Here is a 13,135-nt window from a genome sequence, read left to right as displayed (position 1 = left end):
ATTAATTATAATTCATTAAACAAATATTTTATTCACCATTATTCCCAAATGACTTGAAATATGTTCATTGTCAAGCCTCAACAGTGGAATTTGGTCAGCCATTGGAATGAATCTGTAAAAAAAATTAAACAACAATATTTAAAAAATCATTTAATATAATCTAATATAACTAACTAATTTACAACACTAAACTTTAATATAATAACTTATAATATAATAAACTAATAAACTAACAAACTAAACTTTTTAAAATATAAGTTAAACGTAAACGCTAAACCCTTAAACAACTAATAAAATATTCTTTTATATAACTAAAACTAACTAATAAACTATTTTTCATTATAATATACTACTAATAAACTTACTAACTAATTTTTATATATATAAATTCAACAAACAAATAACTTAACTATTTAACTAACACAAACTAATTAAATAATTTTTTATATAACTAACTATAACAAAACAAACTAATTAATTATTTTTTAACTATATAACTATCAAACATATACTAATTAAATAATTTTTAATTTATGTATACTATAACTTAAACTAACAATCATATAACCCTAAACTAACAAACTAATTAACTGCTTTTGTTTTACCCTAACCCTAAACTAACAAATTAAACATTTATAATAATAAACTAATTTAAAATAAAAAAATTTACCTTATATCCCTTTCTTCTTCTTACTTTCTTTCTCCTTTCTTTCTTTCCTTTCTCCCTTTTTTCTTTCTCGGCTGCAATCTCTTCTCCCTTTCTTCTGCAATCTTCTCCCTTCTTTCTTTCTTTTATAACCGGCTGCCTCAATTATTTCACCAATAATTGTACAATTGCAGCTATGATAGCATCAGCTGATTTCACGCAGCAATGGTTCAATTATTGTACCAATAATTCACGGCTCAAATGGTTCACATGCATGCATTGGCTCAAATGGTTCACATGCATGCATTGGGAGCTGTAGGCATGCAGCGGGGAGCACGTGAAGGAATCTATGTGGCTGCATGTGCATGGATGATGGGAATGGCGCCGGGACTACATGGCGACCTACAAGGTCGCCGGGACTACATGGCGACCTACAAGGTCGCCTAGGCTGCATGGCGACCTCTCTATTCCTCGTATAAGACTGCATGGCGACCTCTCCCCATTGGCTCGTATGGCTCGTATGTCACCCTCGTATGTCACCCCGTATGTCACCTGGATTGCATGGCGTCCTACAAGATCGCCTGGATTGCATGGCGTCCTATGGCGATCACTGTTGAATTCACCCCATTCCAACAATTAATCTGGGATGTGCACCATATCGTGAAAAAAAAAATTCGAGAACATTATCTCGTGAATTCACCCTTGTAAAATATATATATATATATATATATATATATATATATTTTAAATTGACCGTAAGATGTTAGTATTAATAATATAATAAAATAATTAACAACTAATTCGTTTAGTGGGATGAAACATTAAAATTTTTAAACAAATTCAAGGGTTTGAATCTTGACATTAGTATATTGAGAAAATTAGGATGGGAGGGTCGCCCCAGTAATGAGCTTCTGCAAGACTGTAACACTCGATTTGGATTAGTCGATCAATAGATCGGATACCAATAATTATATGTTCAATCAAGTCGAGGCAACAAATTTGAGTTATTTAAGTTTAATTTTTATTTTACAACTTGAAGTTGATTTGAAATTTTTTCGAGTCGAATGTTTTAGTTTTTGTTTAAATTTCATTGTAAATATTTATAATATTATGATATTACTTTATTACAATCTTAATAGTTTTTATGACCATATATAGTATATATATATTTTTTTCATATTTTTATATGTGATATACATATATCATACAAATTCAAGTGACTTGATACAAACTTAAAAATTTTAAATTATTCGAATCTTATTTTACAACTTGATTCGAACTTAAAATTTATTCGAGTTTGTAAAATTACCATTTAAAGTCAATTTAAATAATTTTTTTCGAATTAAACTGAATAAAAAAAATAAAATTTTCAAATTGAATGAAATTTTGTTTACCCTAATGTCACCGAATATGCATGACTAAGTTCGAAAGACCAAGATGAGGAACCCACTGACAGATAACCAGCCGAGAAAGACCCAATCCAAACGAATAGTCCATTTTCCAATAAAAAGAAGAAAGAATGGAACTGCTGCTCGGAAACGTAAGCAATGGTGATGCTTGGGACTATATAATCAGATTTATTTAATTTTAAGGTAAATTATACATTTAATATTTTAACTATTATTTTTATTATATTGTAATAATCTAATTATTTTTTATTCAAGTTATTTTTTAGTTTCATTGTAATAAAGTGACATTCTATGTTCGTTTAATTAATTTACAAATATAAGATAAATAAAAAAGTTAATTTATTTATGTTTCTTTATTTATCTTTGTTGGTTTATTTATATTCTATGTTCATTTAGGTAGGGGGTAAGGAAGTTGGTTTGCATATGGTATGAATCCCAACAATAAAAATAAGATAATCGGGAAAAAAGGAAATATTAATTTGAAGAAAGACAGAAGGAGTGGTGTGGGAAAAAGAAACGACAAGTGAACTACCAAATATCGACAAATACTTCAGGCATTGGTGGCCCATGCGGAAGGTCTTAGTGAGACATCACCATAGTTTGGTTTCGGGAACTGCCAGTCCCTAACTTGCAACCTTTGTTACTTACTGACCGGTTGGTTTTCAACTACCGTTCCTACTTCATTGTCACTCCAATTTTGACATGAAATCAAACTTATTTGCGTTGCGTCTACTAACGCCCCTTCTCTTTTTGCCACCTTAATTTATTATTTAAAGCAAATCGATTATCATGGTATAGTGGATAGAGGTTAGTTGAAAAACTATGAAAAATTAAGACGATTGCCTTGAGAAAACATCTAAAGCGACTTTTCTACACAATGTTGAAAATAGCTAGTTTTGGAGGATGTAATTGAAGGACCTTCACTGTGGATGTTAAGTATTAAAATAAAATTGTAGTTTTATTAAAATTATTAAAAAAAAAGAATTTACAATTCCGAAATCAGATACTCCCTAGCTAAAAAAGTTTAGATTTTAAAGATTCAATTTTGCGTCGTCCCCCATTCCCAACCCCAATCCACAAATCTCCTCCGGCGCTGGTGCCTCCCACTTGGCAGCCCTTTTCATCATTTCTCTAAAATCACCAACACATTCCTCCAACTTCAAACCATTAACTCGTCTCCTCTCCTGACCGAGTTTTTCACCTGCAACTCTATCGAAAATCTTCTCCCATCCCTTCTCCCACCCGCCTTCAGCATTGCATAGCTCGAAAGTCCCGTTACTCCAGTCGGTCCAGCTCCATCTCTTGTCAAGCGACGACATTACGTCGGCCACGCATCCGTCTTTACAAACAGGAGTGCACGGCCTGCATTTGGCCCCACTCAGTGAACCCATACTCGACATCGACGCCACCGGCACACCCAAATGGGCAGGCGGGAACTCGTACGTTCGATCCGTCACGACGCAGAACGGCAATCTATTCTCGATATACGATATGTTTAGGGAGGTGAGTTGGGCTTTGAACGCAGATTCCGAGTTCAGTTGCCTATACCCTGCCTTGTCGATTTCGGGGACGAGAGAAAGTCGGGAGAGAGCAACTTTGGAGGTGTAGTAATCGCCGATACCGAGGCGATCATTGAGGCCCACCGTAGACGGAGCCAGAAGGGACGGTGTATCGACCTGCCACGAAAATTTTGGGATATAACGGTGCACTCCAGTAACCGTCTACTCTGGTGCGAACGATCCAGTCATAGGTGAAGTTGTGTTGTTTTTGGTGTGATTCGATCATCGTGATGCATCCCTCCACCAAATTAAAATACTGTAGGAGACCCTACATACGAGAAACGTAAATTTTAGATTACATATTCTTAGAATATTAGAAAAGTCTCATAAACAAAGACAGATAGGGATCAGTGCTCAAATGAAATCCATATACAGTTATATAAAACTATTGTTAAAAGATATATACATGAAACCTTCCAAAGGATTGGGTAGATAAAGTAAACAGTTTTCACCTGGATGCCATTAGGGGAGTTGGCCGCCGTGAGGACGCGAACTTGCTCCTCCGTCTCCGGCACTGGTTTCTGCTCAAATATCCGAACAGTGGCGAGCCGTGGGGCGGTTTTCAGAAGCGATAACTTGAAGGCATTCTTGTCCATGGGACAGTGCAAAAAAAGGTCTGCATTGTGATACCGTTTAAGAACCTTCTCCACAATGGAGGGTCCCGTCAGCTCGAACCGCCTGGCTCCACCAACCAAAACACACCGCGATCTTCCACGGGTCACCGCCGGCCAGATGGGGACGCAAACTTTTAACATCCGATGAGTTCTTGCCGAAGATAAAAGAATGACGCGGGACAACAGAGGCTATATGTGTAGATGATAATGAAAAAAGAAGAAAGAAAAACGAAAGGGGAACGATGACTAAGAGGAGAAGACGCCAATCAAGCTCCAACCACTTCTTTATAAACATGCTGATCTTTTGTGGCTTCTTTATCATCTCTGCTCTATTTCAACGCATCAATATATGGTTTTTTTTGGGTTCACCCGTAAAGGAGAAACTGGACCTGCAAAATAATGGTGATTAAAGTTAAGAGCTATGGCAGGTATGAATTAGGATTAGGATTAGGATTAGGATTAGGATTAGGATTAGGAAGATCGTAGAGAAGCGTTTCTGACGAGAGTTGATAAATGTTAGTTGGCAGCAGTTATACGATTTAAAGGGTAATTTGAGGATTTCATCTCATTGTATGCTTTAACGTGAAGGCACACAACAATGGCGCAGTACAGAGGAAAGTCGTTTCTGGTTCGATTCCTATACTGGCCGCGGCTTCGGTTACTTTGCCCATAAAATGCAGCACACTTAACGTGCCAGTTTTTGCTGTCAGCCTAAGCTAATCTCACCTGACCTTGATTATGTTTTGCCCCACACTCAAAGCTATTAATGGTTATTACAAGAAATAACTATGTTTTTTTAATTAATGGAGTAACTAAAGTGTATTAACACTTTTTAAGTTTTTTTATTAACATTTTAAATTGAGTTAATATATTTTAATCGTTCGGAATTTCAAAATAAATAAAAAAATGTTTAGATACAAATTTTAAAATTACAAGCAATCACTACTACAAATATGTAAAATATATATTTGAATAATTGTTATTAGAGTTGATGATTATAAAGTATGTTTGGGCTAACAACCAGATTATCTTTAAACTTAATCTAGTTTTGAATTCTAAAACTATTTAAACATAATTTAATTTAAATATATTTTAATTGGTTATACAAAAATAAATTACTAATACATTTTGATATTTTCTCATCGATTAAATAAATTGTTATTGTGTAAAAAAAACAAAAGACTTTGACTAAAAAGATGTATTTGGAAATTGAAATTCTACTTTTGGCAATTCAGAAAATTAAAATAAGGCGCTTCTTTTCTATTTATTTTGATTGAACTCTACATGAATTTTAATTTAAATTCAGTTGATATTTTAATATTTTTTTAAAAGGTTATAAATTTAAATATTATTATTAAGAATGTCGCATAAAAATGATTGATCATCATGAAACTATTAGCATATCCGCAAGACATTGTCCTTGCAGAACTGAAACAAGTAATGCAGAACCTTGGTAGAAAAAGTTGTGCTTTATTTTTTGTAACAACCTTGCTGTGCTACGTTTCACCATGTTGTTATTATCCCTGTTTTCTTAAGATTTAAATGGAAGTATCCTTCAAGAATAATAATAATAGTCGCATGCTTCTTTCGGATGGGCTTAGAATTGAGCTTCGACTTGAATAAATAGGTTAGAGTCACCACCGATCATTTTAAAAATATTTAGATTGATCGGACATCATCTTACTTGATCTGCGTTTTACCAAAAATATGTCGGATTCGGGGTCGGTTACAGTCAAGGAAAGATTAGCACCCTTGAACTACCCTTTCGATACCATTTAATTTGTTGGTTGTTTTAATTGCGAAAAATTAAAATTTGAAAAAAAAAACTCGATTCAAATTACTTACCTTTGATTGGTTAGAATTCCTCTTAAAAAGATCAAACAAAAAGTTAGAATGCAAAAATAAAAATAAAAAAATATGAAATAAAAAATAAAAAAATAAAGAAAGTTTTTTTAAAAACCAAGTTTAAAGAAAAAAAATGAACAACCATGAAGAAAATAACTTTTCAATGAAATAAATAAAATATTAAATAAATAATAAAAAGAATAGAAAATTGTTAAATTTCAAGGGAAAAAATAATAAAAAAATTTAGGAAAAAATTTATTCCGAAAGGAAAAAATAAAAAATTAAAGGATCAAATAGGAACAAATTAAAATTTAAAGACCAAATTGATGCTAAAAATGGGTTGCAAGAGAAAAATAGAAAGTTAGGGGGACCAATTTGCAAAATATAAGAAATATAAACATGGATTAAATTGAATAAATTAAAAATTCAGAGACAAAATTGCAATAGATAAACAAAACGAATTACACATCAAAACTTAAGGGACTACGAAAATAATTTAACTATTTGATATTTGCACTCAGTCCCTCACATATATATACCCCAAAACCATAAAAAATAACATTTCAACCTCATTTTTAAAAAAAAAAACAACCCATCCTCTTAGAAACTCTCTCACCCAACCTCCATCAAGTGGTCGACCATCGTCCGATGGCCACCCTACGGCTGAAAAAATTCAAAACACACCCAAATGTTCTCCCCAACGTCCTAAAGCTAACCCCGAGCCCCGATTTCCCAACTCATACCTCAAACGTCGTAGATCTAAAGAAAATTGTTCGGTTTTTTACCTTTTTTGAGAAAAACGTTTCGTTTTCTGGCGCTTTTCCTTCGATGTCATTCCTTCACGACCCTCGTTCGGTTTAGTGAGAAAAGCTCGGCTTTTTCTGTCTTTGTTAGTATTTGGGATTGTTTTTTTGGTTCGATTTGTATGCTGTTTATTTTTTGGTTCGATTGATGCTTGGTTGCATCCCAATTATGTTGTGTTGTTTCGTGATTTTCTTGTGCTTCGGTGAGACTCCCTTGTATAGCCTTCGAAAGGGTCATTTGAGTTCTGATGATCTCGGGGTTACCCAGATTTGTTCATGTTCTGTTGAGGTCGTCGTTGGGTCGGAAATCCCGGGATGGTTCAGTCACGAGTGTTGGGCCGACATCTCGACCAACTCGTTGGCGCGTGGCCTACATGCACGCGCCGCCTCCCATTGATACTCCTAGGGTTTGGAAAACGCTCACCCTCCTGCAAGCTTGGGCCTCCCACCGGGTTTGCTGGGTCAGACTACCCGGTTGGGTTTCATTAGACCCAGCCTCATTATTGGACCCCTAAAAAAGGAAAAATAAATAAATAAATAATAATAAAAAATAATAAAAAATAAAATTAATATTAATATAATAAATGAAATATGTTTTCAAAAAAAAAATTAAAACTATATAATATATATGTTTTTCAAAAATTATTTTCAAAACTAATATATATATATATATATATATTCAAAAATCATTTTCAAAACTATATAATATATATATTTTTAAATTATTATCGGCTTCTAAACTCATTTTACCTTCATTATAAAGCTTAGGCCAAACGTTAACTAAAATCTTAAAATGCAGTTCGTTCTCCACGTATGTCAAATCTACATTTAAGGATCAAACCATTGAACTCATACGTCAAATTGTATTCTATAAGTACCTTTTCATAGATTTATAAAAGTCGAGGGATCAATAAGAAATTTATCTTTTATTCCTTAATCGCTTCCACTTTGACTGTTAATCTCACTCTTATTAATTACTTATCATATACGTGGACTAACTTGCATTATTAATCAATTAGAAGACTTAAAATTACCAATCTTATCCATTTTTGTAGGTCATTCTTAAACCAGACCATAATCCTAAAATTAGGGGCCGTAACACCTTAATACGATACGACACAAAGTCGTTCGATTAGAATGTCACGTGGGACCACCATAGTGGTTAACCCAATTTTTTTTTAAACTATTGTAACTGTAAAAGTAATACCATTTCAAGAATAAGTAAATCAACATAACTAAAATAAGTTTTACATTGTGAGTTCCCAAAAATAAGTATATACAAAATAATACAACTGAGTATTATAAAATAAAGTTACGACTCAAGTACAAGAAGGTCTATGAATAATACATGACCTCTAAAGAAGTGCCTCAAGACGTACTCTGCTGCTCCGACTATCTATAATGTCAGCTGCGCAATATGCTCCTCCTATCGACTTGCGCACAAACAAATTTCGAATGTTGAGCTCACTAGCCTAATTCCATACTAACAACTAAACCATACTAAAAGTGTTCATTAAATGTTCATGCTATTAAGTACAATAAGGAATGTGACTATACTCGTATACTTCACGCTATTCAAAGGTAGACATCATGATGTGGTCGAAGGGTTATACATATCGGGACACACCCTTCTAGTCTACCTAGGGTGAGATCCGAAATCTCTACATCAGATACAACACCCAACTAACCCACCCCTCATGGGTGTTTGGGCTTCGCGCCCTAGCTAGTCTCAAAGTGCCTAGTGCACTACCTAAGGATATCCTGACGATCTATACTTTGAAGCTATTTTCATATGCTATAGTAACTCGGGTAACCTGACCGTTTTTTCGAGCATCAATTAGGGCTAGTTTTACGTCATCCTAGTTGATATTGTTTTTATATGTATTCGCACGCCAATTATTGTTCTCACTTGAAATCTTATTTAATAGCATATTAGTGTTCATGGGTCCCTCAACATTTCCTCTAATTCCCTTGGGCTTCTCGTCAAAAAATGATCGATGGTATCGATACTATAGAGTTAAAATAAGATGACAAATGATGAGTAGTATCGATACTGCTGGACTAATATTGATACTATCAAGTTGGGGTATCGATACTAAAATTAACTTCGATGTTTTGAAAAATACCTCGATATTGATATCCCTATTGGGAGTATCAATAATCTACCTTTAGTATCGATACTCTCCGTGAGTATTCATACAAAATTGACTACTAAAAAATCGATCTTGATGCCCCTCCTGCAAGTCTCAAAATCAAGCCTACGATATCGATACTCAATGAATGAGTATCGATACTACTATACTAAAATTCCCTCATTTTTTTTGCAAGAACAATATCGCTATTGTTCTTTCGGTACTTATACCCAAACTCAGAAATGATCTGTTTGGGAATGAAAATGACCCCCAAAGTTACCCAATATGCCCTATTGAGGCCCCCAACCATTTTTAAAGTCTTATGTGTGATATAAGGATCATAAAGAAGGCTTTAAAACATACTAAAAACAACAAAACATAAAATCTACCATGGATGCTCAATAATGCTTCATGACTCTACTCTCTAGCTAGAATGCATTCTAATGAGTCACAAATGGTATGAAAGAGTTGTGAATGTGTTACCTTAGTCTCTTAGCTGTTGAAAATGCCCTCAAATCAATCAATGGTCAATTTCTCTTTCCCTATAGTCTTGGAGCTCTCTTTAACTTCTTTCACTAATAAAAAAACAAGTAAATAAGTTACTGACTCATCTAGGAGCTTGGATTGAAGTTAAGGACACTTCTTACAACTTAAATACACTAAAAACGGGTTGGAAATCACCTAGTTTCTTAAACCCTTTAAAACTCATTTCATAGAACCATCACCAATACTTGAGTTTAGAGGCTTGAATGAAAGTTTAGAATATTGAGGTTTAATTTCTTATCTTGGAATTTTTTATTTAGGCTTACAAAGTTAAAAGCTTCCACCTTTGATCACTGTTGAAGAGAAAGGAAATGGTGAAGAAGAAGAAGGTAAAAGAGACAAAGTTGAGTGTCTAGTAAGAAAGGGAGGATGTGTGAGATCACCCAAAATTAACGAGTTTCCAGCTTTTGTTTCAAACAAAGATACAATTGCTCTTTTAGTTCTTCAACTTTCATCCTCACTTTAAATATATCATTTTTGACACCAATTGGGCCCCCAAATCAAGCCCAATCCACACTCTAAAAGACTAAGCTCTCCTACAAGGTAATTAGGGTTTTCTAAACTATCTCGAGTCAACCTGTAACTCATAATCTGGAAATTAGGGCATTACAGGTCCGTTTGATTTTAAGAAATATTTTATATTTTTGTTTTCTACTTTAATTTTCAAAACATAGTTTTTTTTCTTTTTTTTGAGAATTATAAAACACGTTTCATTTACATAAATGAAAATTTGAATTCAAAAATAAAAATAGTTAAAATATATTTGGTAACTAATATTTTAAAATGGAGACAAATAAATATTTATTAAATAGTTAAATTAAAATATAATTTTTTATAAATTTCATTACATAAATTTAACATGCGAGTTATGCAATATAAAACAATAAAGTTATTACGAAATTTCTAACACAAAAAACTATTTTAATTTTGAATAAGAATATAATGTTAATAAAAAATTCACAAAAATATTTAGTTATATTTGAGGTCCTCAAATTTTTGTAAAAAATTAGTGTATCCTTTGATTTGTTTTGCTCTAAATGTGACCATTAAACTAAGAAAAATCTATTTAATCCTTTGACCAACATAATCAAACTATCACAACGTTTACATAAAAATTAACAAAGTTTACATGATAATCTATAATATTGATGTGAACATTTATGATATTGTTGTGGCAGTACACAATGGATGATGTGGTAGATAGATTTAATTGATTTTTTATTAAGTTCGTGGGCTTAATTGATTTTTATAAAGTTTGAAGACTTATTTTTTTTAAAATTAAGGCATTATTTAATTTTAAAATATAAAATAAATAATTATTAATATATTCAATATATTAAATATAAAAATACTATAAAACTAAATTATTAAAAAATCAATTTAAGGACAACATTTAGCGTAAAAAAGTTTAGGGACTATATTGAATTTTGAAAAAAGTTTGAGGGTTTTAGATATTATTAAATCAAAAAAATATTGTTCTAAGGATTCAAATACGTGCAAGTTAAGTTAAAATTTTAAATCTCGTGCTTTTCTATTTTTGAAATTTCCAAAATAATTTTAGTGAAAATATTGAAAACATATTTTATATATTTTCATATTTTCATTCATTTTTTTAATTTTACAATCAAACACAATTTCTTTAATGTTTTCTGTTTTTAAGAAAATAAAAATAACATATATCTTCTAGAACTAAACTAACACTAAACCTTTGTTTTTCAAATTGAGTACTAATTTCGAATGTAAATCTTTTGCCCTTTTTAGTATCTCTTTAGATGTCCCTCCAATAATATATTGACACCTGGATCATCTATTAATTCATTAAATATATTATAAGGTTAAAAAATTTACTGTTAATTCACCATCAACTCTGAAAGACAATCTTCCACAGCTAAACACCAAATGCAGCATCCACCCACTCTTTCATCCTTTTCTGTTTCTATGTACTTCATTAAATGAATAGAAATCCTCTACCCATACTATATGTCCTTCTTTGTACCCCACGAATAATAGATTGTCACGTGTCCTTATCACTTTTTTATAAAAACACTTGTATAAATTTCTAAAAATAAATATTTTTTGTATTTTATTTCATCTTCTCCAACCTTCAACACCGTCCAAAGGAAAATCAATCGTTAACGTTATCGACGGAGCAACACCGTTTCCTAAACATTCTACCTTCCCGGAGCCGCATTCTCAGATGAGGCAAGAAAAATTATCGATGGAATCTTGAGAGCAATGGTTTCTACCCCAAAAGCGACCATCCCATGATACCGATGCGAAAATGGTCTCCATTTCTCCTCTTTGGAGAGTGAAACCTGTTTCGGGAACTTCTTGAACACTCGCGTTTGAGAGAATCTAGACCATATCACATATCACATTTGTTTACTATAGTGAAGGTCGTTGCTTTCACTCCTGTTACAATGCATTGAAAATAAATTTAAAAAGGATAAAAACTAGCAGATCCAAATCCTGATATTTAATTAACAACAGAAGCTATGGACTACATGATATGAACAAATGACAAAGAATAAAAACACAAATAACAACAACAAATGTAGAATGGGTCATTAAGTCTAAAATTCGCAATCAGAATATTTTACATAACGAGAAAGAAGAAATTGGGTATGGACAGAACTGCTACTTCTTTAGAATTGGAGGTTGTGGAAGATGAAATAAAATAAGATTTTTTTTTTACAAATTTATATAAAAGTAAAAAAACACACATGTCAAACTATTATTAGTGAAGCATAGAGGGGCACATAGTGGAGGCAGGGGGCAGAGGATTTCTGTTCTCATTAAATGGATCCTTATGTTCACTCCAATGTCCTCTTCTTCCCCAACCTATCTCACCAACTTAGGCCTGGGCTACTCCATCGCCACCGTCGTCGATTTCCTCGTCCTACTCTCCACCATACTCCATGCTTCTTACATCTGTTATCACTCCTTCATTTCACCTTGCGCTTTCTCTCTCAAGCCCACCGCCATTGTTGCCAACTTCGATGGAATCATACTCCCAACAATTGTTTTTGTTGTTGAAGATGAAGACAATGAAAACATCATGGTCGATCTCGAGTAAGCAATTATAAATTTGTACCCAAAGTTTCAGTTCATTAAAGAATCAAAACACAGCGTGCTCGATTTGCTTGTGTGAGGAGATGCTGAGGATGATGCCCAAGTGCAGACATTATTTCCATGTCTTTTGCATCTGTTTGGTTGAAACTCAACGGGTCTTTTCCCGTTTGTCGGAACTCGCCTCTTCCGACATCACTTTCCATTCTATAATCGGAAGTCGTTCCATTATCTCAGTTCACTGCCAATCGAAAGAGTAGAGATGGCTTTTAGGGGAAACAAGAGTATTTAGTTTGCCGAATGCTTTCCGAGCATGAACTTAGTTTCAGGTTTTGTTCCATAAATTATATACTCCTAACTTAAATTTTGAAATGAATAATTTACGGTCATGTTTATGTTCTTTGATTATTTCTCATGTTAGAAGTTTATAGTTCAGTTTTTTTTTTTTGGATAATTCGATTTTTATTACCTAAAGAATATAAAAAAAAACAACAGTTCAAGAATACAAACAGTAC

The 13,135-nt window shown here is 32.9% G+C and overlaps 2 pseudogenes; one reads left to right on the top strand and one right to left on the bottom strand.

The window, feature by feature from the left end:
- Window positions 1-3,069: 3,069 nt before the first annotated feature.
- Window positions 3,070-4,648, bottom strand: LOC120115580 (annotated as a pseudogene).
- A 7,712-nt stretch (window positions 4,649-12,360) lies between these two features.
- On the top strand, window positions 12,361-12,893 carry LOC120115561 (annotated as a pseudogene).
- Window positions 12,894-13,135: the final 242 nt, after the last annotated feature.

This window comes from Hibiscus syriacus, unplaced genomic scaffold, assembly GCF_006381635.1.
Source record: "Hibiscus syriacus cultivar Baekdansim isolate YM2019G1 unplaced genomic scaffold, ASM638163v2 tig00000799_pilon, whole genome shotgun sequence".
In the NCBI taxonomy this organism is placed as follows: Eukaryota; Viridiplantae; Streptophyta; class Magnoliopsida; order Malvales; family Malvaceae; genus Hibiscus; species Hibiscus syriacus.
This window is presented reverse-complemented; position numbering and strand designations above follow the sequence as displayed.